We start from the raw sequence: 18364 nt of genomic DNA on the forward strand, positions 1-18364 counted from the left end.
TCATAAGCATTTTAGCATTTGGTAACTGATACTATGGCCTTTCTGAAAAATGTTCTCTTTCTGTGATTTTATTTCAATCTTTAGGGTCAAGGTATATTTTAACTCATTAACTGATTGGTTCAACAGCTGTCACCATATCACTGACCCACTGGCTTGGTTCCTTATTGCACCAAGTTTCTCCATTCTTTCTAATTCTTCATAAAGTATGTCTGACACTTTCCTTGGTGAGCGTATGACTGGATGAGTGTCTGGCTTTAATCATATGATCTCCATTCCTGTTACCCAACCCAATTTAATTACATCAGGATACTTCTCGGTCAGTTACTGAATTCATTCTTTTGATCAATTTGAACTTGCAATGTATGCATCTATGAGCATGCTCACAGGCTTGTGGAGCTGTTGCACTATGAGTGGCTTAGCCAGTCACGGTATGTTCACAAGGTTCAATAAAACCCTAGGTTCTCCACGATGAGGTATGCAGTTGTGATCCTGGTGGATGAACTGGTAGTATTCAGTTTCATTGTTAAACTTTTGCTAATAAACCAGCTAGTTCTTTACAGCAAAGAACCCATGAAGCAAATACACTACATAACTGTTGGTAGGTTCGAAGACCAAGGAGTAGATTTAAACTTCCAAAATTTTGAACTGTAGACTTTGATATTTGCTTTATATTCACACCACATTAATTCTCCTATCAACTTGACGTTTTGGCCAGAGTAAATCACCAACTTTGTAGTGAACTTGTTTGATTTTGTGCTTAGCTTTTTGTAAATCGACAATGCATGACAATACATTGAACTCCTGCATTCATCTTAAAGTAACCAATACTGTTATTCATCTTTGCATCAATTGTACATTAAATTCCATTTCCTCTTTAAGGCAAATCTATAAAAATCATCTCACACTATTCTTCAAGTCTAGGACTTAATTTTTTATCCTCTGCTTGCCTGACAATGAGTTTTGCTTTGGCTTTGCACACGTTAGAATTTTTAAAAATATACATTATATATTTACCACGTGCATGTTTGGTCATATGCTGAACACTGTTTTCTCTAATGGGATTTAACACAGTACTTACAATCATGATCTGATAATGACCAGCTTGATTTTTTTTTGTATGGAGTGATATCTCTGTTTTATTGGGTCCTGCTTCTCCGCAAATATCAACTGTTTTCTACATATCTAGAGTAGACGATGCCAGCTTTTCTGGCTTCCATCCTCTTTTCCTCCATGTCCTGATCGTCCTTTTCCTCAAAGCACAGAAACAATGGAATTCTAAGAAGGAAATGTATTACTTCACTAAAATTAACTTACATTTTGTAATCTACGCAGAATGTAGCAATTACTTTTAATTCCTTACTTTTCAAGAGACTCAAATACTGGCAGTCCCTTCCAGGCTTTAACATCCTGCACTTTGCTCTCCCACTGTTAAAATACACTATTTTGGTCCCAACACCACCTCCTTTAAAGTTGGGGTGTTCCCTGGAGGTGGGAACTTAGTGTAAACTTAAGGAAATCCTGGCAAGAAAGCAGCCACGGCCTAGCCTTTATTTAAATATGGCTTGTAGGCCTCACGACAGGTAGCAGTTGCCACAGTCGGGCGATCAGAGGAAAATTAGGATAGCATTTCACGGGGCAGGGTGTTAGGAGAATGCCTCCCCACCCCATCACCACCTCCAATGCAAGAAATTACGGCATCAAGAGATTATACATTCTATTTTTGATTCTCTGATTAATGTTTTAAAGAAAAAACGAACACAGATCAATTTACATTACTTACACAGAGGCAAAACAAAAACTGGAAAAATAACACTCAATGAAATTGCAAAACAAAACCAACTTCCATTTTTAATGTAGAATACTGTCCCAAGGCACTTCACAGACAAAATCAACACTGAGCCAAAGGAGGTATTTGAATGGGTGAATAAATTCTTAATGAAGGAGATGGGTTTTAAGGGGTGTCTTACAGGAGGAGAGGGAGTCGCAGAGGCATGGAGGTTTAGAGAGGGTATTCCATAACAGTGAGGTTAGATGACTGAGATACAGCTGCCAGTGGTGGGGCAAACAAAATGGGGGATGCACATTAGGCCAGAGTTAGAGGGTTGTAGAGCTGGATAAGATAACGGAGATAGCGGGGAAGGCCATGAAAGGATTTAAACATAAGGATGAACATTTTAAATTGGAGGGCTGGGAGCCAATGTAGGTCAGCGAGCATAGGGGTGAGCAGGGCTTTGTGCAGGATAAGATATGAACAGCAAAGTTTTGACCTTTATGGAGGGTGGAAAATGAGAGGCCATCCAGAAGAGCACTGAAATAGTTGAGCATGGAGGTGACAAAGGCAAGGATAAGGCTTTTGGCTGCAGATGGAATGAGGCAGGCGAGGAGGCAGATAATGCTAGAGGTGAAAGTATGCGATCTTTGTGATAGAGATGCCAAGTGGTCAGGTATATCTATCTTTTCATAAGCTGATGGATCCATGTATTTTCAGCATAGCTTTTTAAAAAATCTAACATTTTCTGATTTTCTTTGTATCACTATTTCCCCACCTAATAACAATGGAAACCATTGCTGTACTTATCTTGTTCCTTCTTTTTCTTTTCCTTTTAAAAAAAAATCTGGATTTGCTCTTCTTTTTGCCAGGTCTAGCAGAGACAGAGTTTCTGAAAGGTTACTCATTTCTAAAATGTCTGATATGCCAAGCTGATCCCTCCTAAGATTCCCTGGAGAGAGCTACTTTTGACTTCCTTGGGTGTATTTCACGGTTGGAAAGCCTTTGCTCAGCTCTGATGTGTAAATGATCAGAGGTAGAAATGTCACCAGCAGTTTGGCAGTTGACAAAATGCCTGTTGGGAAATATTTAAAAACAGTCAACACTGTCAATACCTCCCACATGCATCTGTCATACTAAAGGAAACATTAAGAAGTTATTTCATGCTGCTCTGTGAGCTGTGTATGCAGTATGCAAATGAAGTCTTGAAATGCATCTATTTTAAAATGGTTCAGCAGAGTGAAGGTCAACATTTATTGCCACTGTGTGATTGAATCTAGGGGGGGGTTGTACATGTGTAACCCAGAAATGCCGAGCCTGAATGCCCAATCTTCTCAGTCAGTTGAGGCAAACTGAAAGTAGTAGCAGCTGCAATCATCACTAATCAGCAATGATATTGGGCAACTCAAGGAAACTAAACAGAAATGCAACAAATCTTTACTTCAAAATTCCTCAATGTCCAACCTTCCTTTTCAGTTAAAGATGTAAGAATTACCCTCGCTTTCAAAAAAAGGCAGAATATCTTCAAAAGCTATAAAAAGGAAAAATCACTAAAAGCCAGTGGACAAGTACAAAACATAATTTAAACTGGTAATAGAAACATAGAAACATAGAAAATAGGTGCAGGAGTAGGCCATTCGGGCCTTCGAGTTTGCACCTCCATTCAATATGATCATGGCAGATCATGCAACGTCAGCACCCCATTCCTGCTTTCTCTCCATACCCCTTGATCCCTTTAGCCGTAAGGGCCACATCTAACTCCCTTTTGAATATATCTAACGAACTGGCCTCAACAACTTTCTGTGGTAGAGAATTCCACAGGTTCACAACAGGTCCTTAGACTATGACCCCTGGTCTGGACTTCCCCAACATCGGGAACATTCTTCTTGCATCTAACCTGTCCAATCCTGTCAGAATTTTATATGTTTCTATGAGATCCCCTCTCATTCTTCTAAATTCCAGTGAATATAAGCCGAGTCGATCCAGTCTTTCTTCATATGTCCGTCCTGCCATCATGGGAATCAGTCTGGTGAACCTTCGCTACACTCCCTCAATAGCAAGAATGTCCTTTCTCAGATTAGGAGACCAAAACTGTACACAATATTCAAGGTGTGGCGTCACCAAGGCCCTGTGCAACTGCAGTAAGACCTCCCTGCTCCTATATTCAAATCCTCTCGCTATGAAGCCCAACATGCCATTTGCCTTCTTCACCGCCTGCTGTACCTGCATGCCAACTTTCAATGACTGATGTACCATGACACCCAGGTATCGTTGCACCTCCCCTTTTTCTAATCTGTCACCATTCAGATAATATTCTGCCTCCCTGTTTTTGCCACCAAAGTGAATAACCTCACATTTATCTACATTATAATGCATCTGCCATGCATTTGCCCACTCACCTAACCTGTCCAAGTCACCCTGCAGCCTCTTAGCATCCTCCTCATAGCTCACAATGCCACCTAGCTTAGTGTCATCTGCAAACCTGGAGATATTACATTCAATTACTTCGTCCAAATTATTCATGTATATTGTAAATAGCTGGGGTCCCAGCACTGAACCTTGCGGTACCCCACTAGTCACTGCCAGCCGTTCTGAAAAGGATCCGTTTATTCCTACTCTTTGCTTCCTGTCTGCCAACCAGTTCTCTATCCACGTCAATACATTACCCCCAATACCATGTGCTTTAATTTTGCACACCAATCTCTTGTGTGGGACCTTGTCAAAAGCCTTTTGAAAGCCCAAATACACCACATCCACTGGTTCGCCCCTGTCCACTCTACTAGTTACATCCCCCAAAAATTCTAGAAGATTTGTCAAGCATGATTTCCCTTTCATAAATCCATGCTGACTTGGACCGATCCTGTCACTGCTTTCCAAATGCACTGTTATTACATCTTTAATAATTGATTCCAACATTTTCCCCACTACCCATTTCAGGCTATCCGGTCTATAATTCCATTTTCTCTCTCCCTCCTTTTTTTTAAAAGTGGGATTACATTAGCTACCCTCCAATCCATAGGAACTGATCCAGAGTCTATAGAATGCTGGAAAATGACCACCAATGCATCCACTATTTCTAGGGCCACTTCCTTAAGTCCTCTGGGATGCAGACTATCAGGCCCTGGGAATTTATAGGCCTTCAATCCCATCAATTTCCCTAACACAATTTCCTGACTAATAAGGATTTCCTTCAGTTTCTCCTTCTCGCTAGACCCTCGGTCCCCTAGTATTTCCGGAAGGTTATTTGTGTCTTCCTTTGTGAAGACAGAAGCAAAGTACGTGTTCAATTGGCCTGCCATTTCTTTGTTCCCCATTATAAATTCACCTGATTCTGACTGCAAGGTACCTACATTTGTCTTCACTAATCTTTTTCTCTTCACCTATCTATAGAAGCTTTTGCAGTCAGTTTTTATGTTCCCTGCAAGCTTACTCTCATACTATATTTTCCTCCTCCTAATTAAACCCTTTGTCCTCCGCTGCTGAATTCTAAATTTTTCCCAGTCCTCCGGTTTGCTGCTTTTTCTGGCCAATTTATATGCCTCTTCCTTGGATTTAACACTATCCCTAATTTCCCTTGTTAGCCATGGTTGAACCACCTTCCCCTTTTTATTTTTACGCCAGACAGGGATGTACAATTGTTGAAGTTCATCCATGTGATATTTAAATGTCTGCCAGTGCCTATCCACCATCAACCCTTTAAGTATCATTCGCCAGTCTATCCTAGCCAATTCACATCTCATACCATTGAAGTTACCTTTCTTTAAGTTCAGGACCCTAGTCTCTGAATTAACTGTGTCACTCTCCATCTTAATGAAGAATTCTACCATATTATGGTCACTCTTCCCCAAGGGGCCTCGCACAACAAGATTGCTAATTAATCCTCTCTCATTACACAAAATGGAATGTTGGCCTTTATCTCGAGGGGGCTGGAATACAAAGGGGTGGAAGTTATTTTAGTTATATAAAGTTATATAAAGCTCTGGTTAGACCATATTTTGTTTTCAGCATTCATGTTTTAGGCATTTCATTTCAGGAAGGATATATTGACCTTGGAAGGAGTGCAGCACAGATTCATCAGAATGATACCAGAACTAAAAGGAGTAAATTATGAGGACAGGTTACACAGACTAGGTTTGTATTCCTTGGAGTATAGATTAAGGGGTAATCTAATTGAGGTATTTAAGATGATTAAAATGTTTGACAGGGTAGATAGAGTGTATGCTCACAGGTTTGTAGAGCTGTTGAAGTGTCCCCCAGATTGGGGGAAAAATTAATGTTTAATTTTGTCTCCTTAAAAGAGTTGTAGACCTGTTGGGCTCCTGATCTTTGGGCACCCTGTACGGAGGGGAGCGGGTAGGTCCGAGGACCTCCTCGTAGGACTGCTCCTGGGCACGGCCAAGGGTGCCATCAGCCGGTCCAGGCAGCGGGCGGTCAAGGGGGTCGTTCAGCCTGACTGCCTGCCTCTCTTCCGTGCTTACATTCGGGCCAGGGTGTCCCTAGAGATGAAGCACACGGTGTCCACCGGTACGCTCGCATCCTTCCGCAAGAGATGGGCGCCGGAGGGACTGGAGTGCATTATTACCCCTGGCAACCAAATTTTAATTTGATTTTATATGTTTTAAAGTTTAATTTGTTTTAAATGCTGGTTTTAGTGTCCCCCTCCCCTTTTATAGGGGGCACTTGTAAATTATGGTTTTAGAGCACAAAAAAAACCACAAAAAAAAACTACAAAAATACAAAAAAAAAAAAGAAAAAAGGGCCTTGGGAAATGTTTGGAGTGTCCCCCAGATCGGGGGGCACTTGATCTAACTTTATTTTGTCTCCTTAAAAAGAGTTGTAGAGCTGTTGAAGTGGGCTGGATGGCAGAAGAGCTGGCACGGCACCTATCCTGGGCCGACATCCGGCTCACGGCCAACACCATTGAGTTGCTAAAAATGGCACTGGGCCCTAACTCCACTAGGTATGTTGAGGAGGCTCAGACACATGGGGAGATCCCGTCCGAACTGACCCCTGTCCGGACGGAATTCCTTATCGGCACCAAGCCCCGAAACCTCCCTCCGGTGCCGGCACCTCACAACTTGAGCCTCCTCCGGGAAATCCCCTCCGTGCCTTTCAGTTCGGCACGGGGGGGATTTCTGTAAGGGCTGCTCTTGCACACTCTCCACTTTGCCATCCTCGTCTGCCGTCCGTACACGCCATGACGCACCATCTTGCCGTCCGGAGGAGGCAGGGATCCCTCTATGTGGGAGTCCTCCCTCTATTCAGTGTGGACTTGGCCTGGAGAGTGTTCACAGGGCAGTCCCGTGCAATAGGTTTTTAAGTAGGTTCATGGACTCCCAGGCCGCCTGTAATTTCTGTGGTCTGGAAGAATCTGTGTTCCGTGTTTATGTGGAATGTGAGTGGTTGCAGCCCCTATTCCATTATTTGAAAATTCTGCTCCTCAAATTCTGGTTGCACTTCAGTCCCACACTCCTGATCTTTGGGCATGAACTGCGGAGGGGAGCAGGCAGGTCGGAAGGCCTCCTCGAAGGATTGCTCCTGGGCCTGGCCAAGGTGGCCATTAACCATCCAGACAGCGGGCGGTCGAGTGGGTCGTTCAGCCTGACTGCCATCCTCTCTTCCGCGGTTTTATTCGCGCCAGGGTGTCCCTGCAGATGGAGCACACGGCGTCCACCAGTACGCATGTGGCCTTCCATGAGAGGTGGGCACCAGAGGGACTGGAGTGCATCATCACCCCCCGGCAACCAAATTTTAATTTGACTTAAGTTAGTCAAATTTTTCATTTGATAATTTGAGAGTTCTAGTGCCCCTTTAATAAGGGGGCACTTCTTTTAAGGTTCTGCTAAAATAGTTGTAGAGCTGTTGAATTGTGAGTGGCTTAGTCAGTCACGTGATGCTCACAAGACTCAATAAAACCCCAGTTGGGTTTAGGAGAGCCACAATGAGGCATGTGGTTGTGAGCCTAGTGGATGAACTGATAATGTGTAGTGTGATTGTTAAACCTTTGCTATTAAGAACTAGTTGGTTTATTAGCAATGTATTGCTATGAATTCTTAAGCAAAGGTCCCATGAAGCAAATACATTATAACAGGGTAGTGGAAATCTAGAACTCTCTCCCACAAAGAGCTGTTGAAGCTTAGGTCAATTGAAAATTTAAAAACTGAGATTGATAGATTTAGGCAAGAGTATTAAGGGATACAAAACCAAAAGGAAGGAAGATGTAGTTAAGATATTGATAACAACTTTTATTTATATAATGCCTTTAATGTAGTAAAACATACTAAGGTGCTTCACAGGGGTATTATAAGACAAAATAAATTGACACCAAGACACTAAAGGAGAAATTAGGGCAGATGATTAAAAGCTTGATCGAAGAACTCGGTTTTAAGGAACGTCTTAAAGGAGCAAAGTGAGATAGAGAGCCGGACATGTAGGGAAGGAATTACAGAGCTTGGGACTTAGGCAGCTGAAGATACGGCCACCATTGGTTGAGCGATTATAATCAGGGATGCTCAAGAGGTCAGAATTAGAAGAGTGCAGATATCTTGGGTGGTTGAAAACAAAATTGGAAAATAAGGATAAGAATTTTTAAATCGAGGCACTGCTTAACCGGGAACCAATGTAGATCAGCGAGCACAGGGGTGATGGATCAACAGGACTTGATGCGAGTTAGGACACGAGCCGCCGAATTTTAGATGACCACAAGTTTACGTGGGATAGAATATGGGAGACCAGCCAGGAATGCGTTGGAATAGTCAAGTCTAGAGATAACAAAGACATGAATGAGGGTTTCAGCAGCAGATGAGCTGAGGCAGGGGCGGAGACGGGCGATGTTACGGAGGTGGAAATAGGCGCTATTAGTTATGGAACAGATATGTGGTCGTGAGCTCATTTCAAGGTCAAATATGACATCAAGGTTGCGCACAATCTAGTTCAGTCTCAGACAGATGCTAGGGAGAGGGATGGAGTCAGTCGCTAGGGAACGGAGTTTGTGGCGGGGACCAAAGACAATGGCTTCAGTACTGGATGTTGGAGATCAGCCATGATCTAATTGAATGACATATTAGGCATGAAAGGCTGAATGGCCTACTCCTGTTCCTATCATAGAATCTTATAGCACAGAAGACCATTCAAGCCTGTTGTGGCTTTTTTGAAAGAACTGTCTAATTTAGTCCCACATACCAGCTTTTCCCCATAACTCTGCAAATTAATCCTCTTCAAGTACATGTTTAATTGCCTTTCGAAGGTTCCTATGGAATCTGGTTCCACCATTATCAGGTCGTGCATTCCAGATTGTAACAACCCTCCGTGTGAAAAAATTTCTGTTCTTTTCCCCTCTAGTTCTTTTGACAATTATTTTAACTCTATGACCCCTAGTTACCGATCCATTTGCCAGAGGAAACAGTTCTCCCTACTTGATCTATCAAAACCCTGCGTAATTTTGAATACCTCGATAAGATCTCCCTTTAATCTTTTCTGTTCTAAAAAGAACAATTCTCCAATCTCCCCACATAACTGAAGTCCCTAATCCATGGTATCCTCCTCTGTACCCTAAGGCCTTGATATCCTTCCTAAAATGTGGTGCCCAGAATTGTACACAATACTTCAGGTGAGGCCAACCCAGAGATTTGGGAAGGTTTAGCATGACTTCCTTGTTTTTTTATTCAATGCTCCTATTTACAACAACATTAATTTATAAAGCACCTTTAACGTAGTAAAACGTCCCAAGGTGCTTCACAGCAGTGTTATAAGACAAAGGCGACTGGAGACCAGGCACTGCTGTATGACCAGTGCCTGGTCTCCAGTCGTCTTGGACCCTCTTGCCACTGGACCAAGACCTTGCTCTGCTAAGCCCGTGTGCAACGGCCACCCCACATTAAAAGAACTCACGCACAGGTATCTTCCACCCTTCAAAATTAAGTTTTGGACCTGGAATGTCAGGACCCTCATGGACAACTCCAACAGTGACAGACCGGAACGCCGCATCGCCACCGTTGCCCGGGAACTTAGATGCTTCGATGTCGACATCGCCGCCCTAAGCAAGACCCGGCGTTCAGGGGAAGGCCAACTCAAAGAACAAGGTGGAGGTTATACCTTCTTCTGGAAAGGTAAACCAGAGGAAGAATGCCACCTCCACGGAGTCAGTTTCGCCATCAAGAACGAGCTGGTCGACCGCCTTAGAGACTCCCCCTGCGGGATTAGCGAATGTCTCATGACTCTCCGACTCACCCTATCCCAGAACCAGTGCGGCACAGTCATCAGCGCGTACGCCCCAACACTCGACGCAACAGATGAGGTCAAAGAGGGATTTTACTCCAGCCTCAAAATCCCTGTCCTGCATCCCTACGGGCGACAAACTGATCCTCCTCGGCGACTTCAACGCCAGAGTCGGTAAGGATACAGCCCTCTGGGGAAGTGTGATCGGCAGAGAGGGGGTAAGTAAAACCAACTCCAACGGTACCGTGCTCCTGACAAAATGCCTCGAACATGACCTTATCATCACTAACACCTTGTTCCGATAGAGGGACAAGTACAAGGCATCGTGGCAACACCCTCACTCCAAACACTAGCACCTGATTGACTATGTCATTGTTCGAGCCAGGGATCGCAAGGATGTGTGCATCACCTGTGCCATTTCAGGAGCTGACGACTGCTGGACGGACCACTGCCTAATCCGTTCCATCAACATAGCCCCAAAGCGATAACCTCACTGCATAGCCCCAAAGCGATGACCTCACCCAGTCAGAAATACATCCGTTCACCACTACTCTCTGCCTCCTATCTCTTAGCCAATTACGTACCCAAGTTACCATTGATCCTTTAATACCACGTGCTTCTATTTTCCGAATAAGTCTGTTATATGGTACTTTATCAAATATCTTTTGAAAGCGCATATAGATATATACACACACACACATCTACTACACTACATTCATCAATCTTCTTTGTTACTTCACCAACGAACTCAATCAGGTTAGTCAGACACGATTTGCCTTTAACAAATCCATGCTGGCTGTCCCTTAATAACCCATGCTTCTCCAAATAAGAATTAATGTTATCCTTGACAATGGTCTCTAGTAGTTTACCCACCACTGTCATTCGACTGATTGGCCTGTAATCAATGTTCCCTTTTAGCTGCGTGGCCGCGCGGCTCTCTGGACCTCCCGCGCATCCGGCTCTCCGGCTTTTCGATGCGTGGTATTTTGAATGGGAACATTGCCTGTCATTATCAGGTTAATCCCTCTACCTGTTTTTGTACAGGTGGGTAACATTTGCAATCCTCCAGTCCTCTGGCACCACTCCATATCCAAGAAGGATTGAAAGATTGCGGTCAGAGCTTCTGCTACCTCCACTCTAGGATGCATCTCATCTAGACCAGGTTAACTTGTTAACTTTGAGTGATGCAAACCTATTTAGCACATCCTTGCTATCTGTTTTTATTCAGTCCAATATCTCTACTTTTCCCTCGTCTACTGCAACATTAACCTCATCCTCTTCTTTTGTGAAGACAGATACAAAGGGCTAGAATTTCGCCAGACTGTCGTTATTTGACAAATAACACAATTTTTGTGAAAAAGTAAGAAAAATGTTGCCATTTTTTAATGAAGTTTGACCAAAAAATATCCCCGTCGTTAAAAAACGGTGTTGCTGGAGGAATCGTGTTGGAAAACGCCGTCCTCTCCAACTTTACCACGAGGCCGATGTCGCGAAAAATACAGGGGAAAAAACACCCCCCAAAATTTTCAAAAATAAAAAAGTAACAATTGAGAAAACATTAACAAAAGCATTAACAACAGAATCGCTGAAAAATTGTTTTTTTTAAAAAAACTTTCAACTTACCTTTTTTGTTGGTCTTCTTACCGACATTCTTGAAGTGCAACGCAAGGTTGTTCAAAACGGTGTTTTGCGAAGCGAGTACGGCGGTGCCAAATGGCCAAACTTAGGTGGTACGTTTTTTTTAGGTACGGCGTTACTGAAACTGGCGATATTTTGACAATGCAAGGTTTGTGGAATTTTAAGCAGTTTATTTTTAGCACAAAAAAATGTGTTTTAACGTGAAAAAATTGCATTAAAATGTACTTTAGGGTGGCGAAATTCTTGCCCAAAGTATTCAGAGTTCCTGTGTTCCTAAAGCAATATATAAAATAGAAGTTTTTGGTGAGTACATGCTTTCCTGAAAATATTTGTCGAATCAATCGATCAAGGAAGTTCTGCACTTTTCAAAGTGAGCTGCTTCTTTTACAACACATTGGCACCACTTGAAGTAATAATAGACTAACAAAAAAAAAATCACAATATTGGTCAGATTTTCTTACAACACGGATGACACCAGCCGTAGTATGACGTAGTAAAATGACAGAATGAGTATGCAGTGGGCAAGTTAAAACGGGTAGATGTGGTGAGTATCAAGGTAAGTAGGAATATGGCGGGGAAAGAACATCCAGAGAGGCACGAGAGCACAGTAGAAAAAAAGTGTGCGCATAGAGAGGGAGCGGAGAGTTTGAGTTGGAGCAATCTAGAAGGGGTAGAGGTGCTCACTAACTGGGAGTCTATGGGCCCAGGTTTCCACAAGAAAAAAAACGGGCGCCCCTCCGAGCTGGGCGCCCGTTTTTCGCGCCTAAAACGGCGCCTAAAAAAATCCTCGGTATCCTCCACCTACTTACAGGTCCTGTGGCACTCGGCGCAGCCAGCACGAGCTGTGGGGGGGGCGGAGCCAGGTCCCGGCGCTGAAAACAGTGCCGGGACCTCTGCACATGCGCGATACAGTCGGCACAGAAGTGCAGTAGCTCCAGGCGCCGAACTGCGTGGGAGGGGCCCGAAGCACGCAGCCCCTAGCCCTGGCCCAATGGCCTCACTGGGGCTGCATGAATGAGGCTCCTCCCACGGCCAACTCCTGCTCCCCCCACTGCCGACCAGACCCGACACCGGCTCCCCCCCCGCCCCCCAGACCCGACCCGACACCCGCTCCCCCCCCCCCGCCCCGACCTGACATCCGCTCCCCCTCCCCCCCCAAGCCCCGACCCGACACCCGCTCCCCCCCCCCCCCGCCGACCAGACCCGACCCGACACCCGCTCCCTCCCCCGCCCCGACCCGACATCTGCTCCCGCCCCCCCCGACCCGACACCTGCTCCCCCCCCGCCCCCCAGACCCGACTCGACACCCGCTCTCCGCCCCCCCCCCCCCCCCCCCCGCCGACCAGACCCGACCCGAGACCCGCTCCCCCCCCCCGCCCCGACCTGACATCCGCTCCCCCTCCCCCCCCAAGCCCCGACCCGACACCCGCTCCCCGCCCCCCCCGCCGACCAGACCCGACCCGACACCCGCTCCCTCCCCCGCCCCGACCCGACATCTGCTCCCGCCCCCCCCCGACCCGACACCTGCTCCCCCCCCGCCCCCCAGACCCGACTCGACACCCGCTCTCCGCCCCCCCCCCCCGCCGCCGACCAGACACCCGCTCCCCCCCCAAGCCCCGACCCGACACCCGCTCCCCCCCCCCCGCCGACCAGACCCGACCCGACCCGACACCCGCTCCCTCCCCCCGCCCCGACCCGACCCGACACCCGCTCCCCGCCCCGACACCTGCTCCCGCCCCCCCCCCGACCCGACACCCGCTCCCTCCCCCCGCCCCGACCCGACTCGACACCCGCTCTCCGCCCCCCCCGCCGACCAGACACCCGCTCCCCCCCCCAAGCCCCGACCCGACACCCGCTCCCCCCCCCCCGCCGACCAGACCCGACCCGACCCGACACCCGCTCCCTCCCCCCGCCCCGCCACCCGCTCCCCGCCCCGACACCTGCTCCCGCCCCCCCCCCGACCCGACATCTGCTCCCCCCCCCCAGCCCCGACCCCGCCCCCCCCGACCCGATACCCGGTCCCCCCCCGCCCCGACACCCGACACCCGCTCCACCCCCCCCCCGCGCCCCGACCCGAGACCCGCTCCACCACCCCCCCCCGCCCCGAACCCCGCTCCCCCCGCCCCGACCCGAGGCCCGTTTCTCTTCCCCCCCCCTCTCTCTTCCCCCCCCTCTCTTCCCCCCCTTCTCTCTCTTCCCCCCCCTCTCTCTTCCCCCCCCTCCTCTCTCTTCCCCCACCTCCTCTCTCTTCCCCCACCTCCTCTCTCTTCCCCCCCCACTCCTCTCTCTTCCCCCCCCACTCCTCTCTCTTCCCCCCCCACTCCTCTCTCTTCCCCCCCCCCTCCTCTCTCTTCCCCCCCCTCCTCTCTCTTCCCCCCCCTCCTCCCTCCCTCTTCCCCCCCCCCCCTCCTCTCTCTCTCTCTCCCCCCCTCCCGCTCAGCGGCACGAACGGCTGTAGAATTCTCCCTGGCTGAAGCACTTTCACACAGGTAGGAAGATGGTTTATTTAATCTTTTCTTGGCTTATAAATGTTTATTCAGGTTGGATTTATTTGTATAATATTTGTAGAAGTATAAATAAGGATTTATTGTCGAATTTAATGAGTTCCCTTCCCCCCCCTCGTTCTGGACGCCTAATTTGTAACCTGCGCCTGATTTTTTAATGTGTAGAACAGGTTTTTTCAGTTCTACAAAAATCTTCACTGGCTCCATTCTACTTTAGTTTGGAGTACATTTTCACTGTGGAAACTTTCAAATCAGGCGTCAGTGGCCGGACACGCCCCCTTTTGAAGAAAAAATTCTGTTCTAAACTAGAACTGTTCTACCTGACTAGAACTGCAGAAAAAAAATTTGGAGAATTGCGATTTCTAAAATAGTCTGTTCTCCACCAGTTGCTCCTAAAAATCAGGCGCGGATCATGTGGAAACTTGGGCCCGTAATTTGGTAATTGGATATTCTTAGGCACAACCGTCAAAGAAAAGTTATTTGGACTTTGAAGAACAGAATGCTCAATGTGCGCCAACCGTGTGTGAATTTTATTTGCGAAGGGCAGGAAAGGCGGCTAGATTAATGATCTCCTGAGTCACATTAGACTGAAGACCGGTGGTAATTTAGAATATGGCTGAATTACTACCTTAAAATTCTCCAAGTAAGGCTGGCTTTCTATTAGGATCTGTAACTTACTAGCCCTTTAGCCTGAAATAAAGGCCACCATCAAAGACTGGCACTTTTAAGTTACAAGTAGCTATGGGTTAGGAACATCGGAACAGGAGTAAGCCATTCAGCCCCTCAAGCCTGTTCCACCATTCAATGAGATCATGCTGATCTGTATCCTAACTCTATTCACCCGCCTTGGCTCCATATCTCTTTATACCCATGCCTAGCAAAAATCTATCATTCTCAGATTTAAAATTATTAATTGAGCTCGCATCTAAAGTTTTTTCAGTTCCACACTTTGTGTGAAGAAGTGTTTCCTAACATCTCTTCTGAATGATTGGCTCTGATTTTACAGTTATGACCCCTTGTCCTAGACTCCCAGATCAGCGAGAAAAAGTTTCTCTCTACATACCCTATCAATTTCTTTTAAAATACTAAAAACCTCAAATCACCCTTTAACCTTCTATATTCCAGGGAATACAAGCCTAGATTATGTAATCTCTCCTCATAATTTAACCTTTGAAGCCCTGGTAGCATTCTGTTTAATCTCCGCTGCACTCCTTCTAAGGTCAATATATCTTGTGCGATGCCCAGAATTGCACACAGTATTCCAGATGTAGTGTAACAAGGGCTTTGTATAGCTGCAGCAAAACCTCCTCCTTTATATTGTAGCTCTCTAGTTATAAAGGCTAACATTCCACTAGCCTTTCTGATTTTTTTTTGTACCTGACTACTACATTTTGGGGATTTGTATACATGGACACCAAAATCTTTTTGGACCTCCACTGCTCCTAGCTTTTCACCATTTAAATAATACTTGGGACTATCCTTTTTTTGGTCCAAAATGGATGACCTCACACTTACCTGCACTGAAATCCATCTGCCACATTTTTGCTCACTCTGCCAATTACTTAATCAAAAAATATGGAACGCTTCACAAATTTGCATTATCATCCTTGAGCAGAACCATGCGAATCTTGTATTTATTGTTCAAAAGAGAGTAGTAGAATACATCTATGTACTTTTATAAATATTTTGACAGCATCAATTATATTTTGTGTATACGCTAATAAATCTCAACTGAGCAATCTTAGAAAAAATGTCCACGAAGAGAGATAGACAAAGTAATTTCCTAATGTTTTTTCCAACTTTAACATAATCTGAAAAGGTTGTTGAGATAACAAGCGGCTGCCAATCTAGAGAAATTCCCAGCAAAAAAATAATTAGCCACTAGTTGCACTACAAGTTCCTGAGCAGTGACTTGGTGGTGGTGCGACAAAGAAGGTTGACAGCTAAACATTACAATGTACTTCAGACATCAGACTACTTGTGAAAAACAGAGGATGAGACGGTCTTGGATCTGGCCTGGAGGCAACGAAGGTTGAACAGATTCCCATTGGTTCTGTAGTTTAGTTCCACTCCAGTGGGAGCTTGTTGAGTGTGAGGTGGAGCGTGGCAGCAAGGAAGATCGAGAAGAAAGTTGGCGCAATGACGCAGCCCTGCTTGACTCCGGTTTGGACATTGATTGGGTCTGTGGTGGATCCGTTGGTCAGGATCACGGCTTACATGCCATCGTGGAGCAGGCGGAGGATAGCGAAAAACTTTTGGGGGCAGCAAAAACGGAGGAGGATGCTCCACAGTGCCTTGTGGTTAACAGTGTCGAAAACCTTTGTAAGGTCAAAGAAGGCCATGTACAAGGGTTGGTGCTGTTCCCTGCATTTCTCTTGCAGTTGTCGCGCCGTAAAGATCATGTCCATTGTACCCCGTAGTGGACGGAATCCGCATTGTGATTCCAGGAATTACAGTACGCGGACGACGCTTGCTTCTGCGCACAGAGGCTGAACCCCAAGTCATCGTCAACAGGTGAGGCATACGAAAGCATGGGCCTTACACTAAACATCCATAAGGTCCTCCACCAACCTGACCCCACCACACAGCACTGCCCCTCAGTCATCAAGATCCTGGACAATGTGGACCACTTTCCATACCTTGGGAGCCTATTACCAGCAAGGGCAGACATCGACGACGAGGTTCAACACCGCCTCCAGTGTGCCAGCGCAGCCTTCGGCCGCCTGAGGAAGAGAGTGTTCGAAGATCAGGCCCTCAAATCTGGCACCAAGCTTATGGTTTACAGGACTGTAGTGATACCCGCCCTCCTGTATGGCTCAGAGACTTGGACCATATACAGTAAACACCTCAAATCGCTGGAGAAATACCACCAATGATGCCTCCGCAAGATTCTGCAAATCCTCTGGGAGGACAGATGCACCATCGTCAGTGTTCCCGATCAGGCCAACATCCCCAGCATCGAAGCACTGACCACACTCGAGCAGTTCCATTGGGTGGGCCACATTGTCTGCATGCCGGACACAAGACTCCCAAAGCTAGCGCTCTACTCGGATCTCCTACTCGGCAAACGAGCCCCAAGTGGGCAGAGGAAATGTTTCAAGGACACCCTCAAAGCCCCCGTGATAAAGTACAACATCCCCACTGACACCTGGGAATCCCTGGCCAAAAACCGCCCTAAGTGGAGGAAGAGCATCCGGGAGGGCGCTGAGCACCTCGAGTCTCGTTGCCGAGAGCATGCAGAAAACAAGCGCAGGCAATGGAAGGAGCATGCGACAAACCAGACACCCCACCCACTCTTTTCTCCAACGACTGTCTGTCCCACCTGTAACAGAGACTGTAATTCCCGTATTGGACTGTTTAGTCACCTGAGAACTCACTTTTGGAGTGGAAGCAAGTCTTCCTCGATTTCGAGGGACTGCCTATGATGATGATGTGAACAACACTATGACAAATCAGCTAGTAAGCATAAAAGAATGTAATTATCTTGGTGGCAAAGGTCAGACCTTGCTATTCTAAACAAATAGTGATGAAATTTTTCTTAAATTTATCACACTGGTTAGTGTTTCTTTGTGCCTTTAACTTTGAATGTGTCCTGCTTAACAGTCAGACAATTGCTTAAGATCTGAGGGATCTGTGGGGTAATCTCAACAGTACAAAAGATTTCTTTCTCTTGGAAAGGTTGCTGAATCTCTGAATAGAGAGCATATAAACACCATCGCTGATTTCTCTCCCTGAGCCTGAGGTAACAACTATTCCTTCCTTGTTCCTTTATTATTTTCCAGTAAACAAGTAGAATGGGGGAAATGCATACTTCGTAGCTTTTTGCCGATTGAGCATTAGTTGTCTGAAAGCAGAGCTCAGAGCCGTTCAAATGCTTCTCAGGTCAAAGTTATTTAATGCCCCAGCTTTCTTGGTGTGAGGGCAATGTTTTTGTGCACATCAATTTTCCTGATCAGCTCCTCACCTTCAAAATGACTCTTCCAAAGTATAAAAAAGATACTGGTAGAATTGGAGCTACTTCACAAAATTGTTCCTTTGGGTTTACAAATGGAAAACAAAATGAAAAATGATTCACTTCAAGTGTGAACTAGAGTTTAGGAAATCATTGCAGCAGGAGGTTCAGTTATACTGAGTATGTGATAAGCCCATCGTAAAGGATTATAAACACGATGCTTCTAACAGATATTGAGCTTTCTGTGGCACACTTCACTTGAAAAGAAGAAATGGGAATGAGCTG

General features: G+C 46.1%; 1 protein-coding gene and 1 non-coding gene across 4 annotated transcripts in view; both read right to left on the reverse strand.

Moving 5' to 3' along the window:
• phkb (phosphorylase kinase, beta) overlaps nt 1–18364 on the reverse strand; it is a 381738-nt gene that overhangs the window by 360718 nt on the left and 2656 nt on the right. The gene's annotated exons all lie outside the window — the stretch shown is intronic.
• On the reverse strand, nt 15697–15801 carry LOC139279205 (U6 spliceosomal RNA). Its single transcript, XR_011596421.1, has one exon. It is a non-coding gene; the product is annotated as a U6 spliceosomal RNA (small nuclear RNA).

This window comes from Pristiophorus japonicus, chromosome 13 (genome assembly GCF_044704955.1).
Source record: "Pristiophorus japonicus isolate sPriJap1 chromosome 13, sPriJap1.hap1, whole genome shotgun sequence".
NCBI classification, from domain to species: domain Eukaryota; kingdom Metazoa; phylum Chordata; class Chondrichthyes; family Pristiophoridae; genus Pristiophorus; species Pristiophorus japonicus.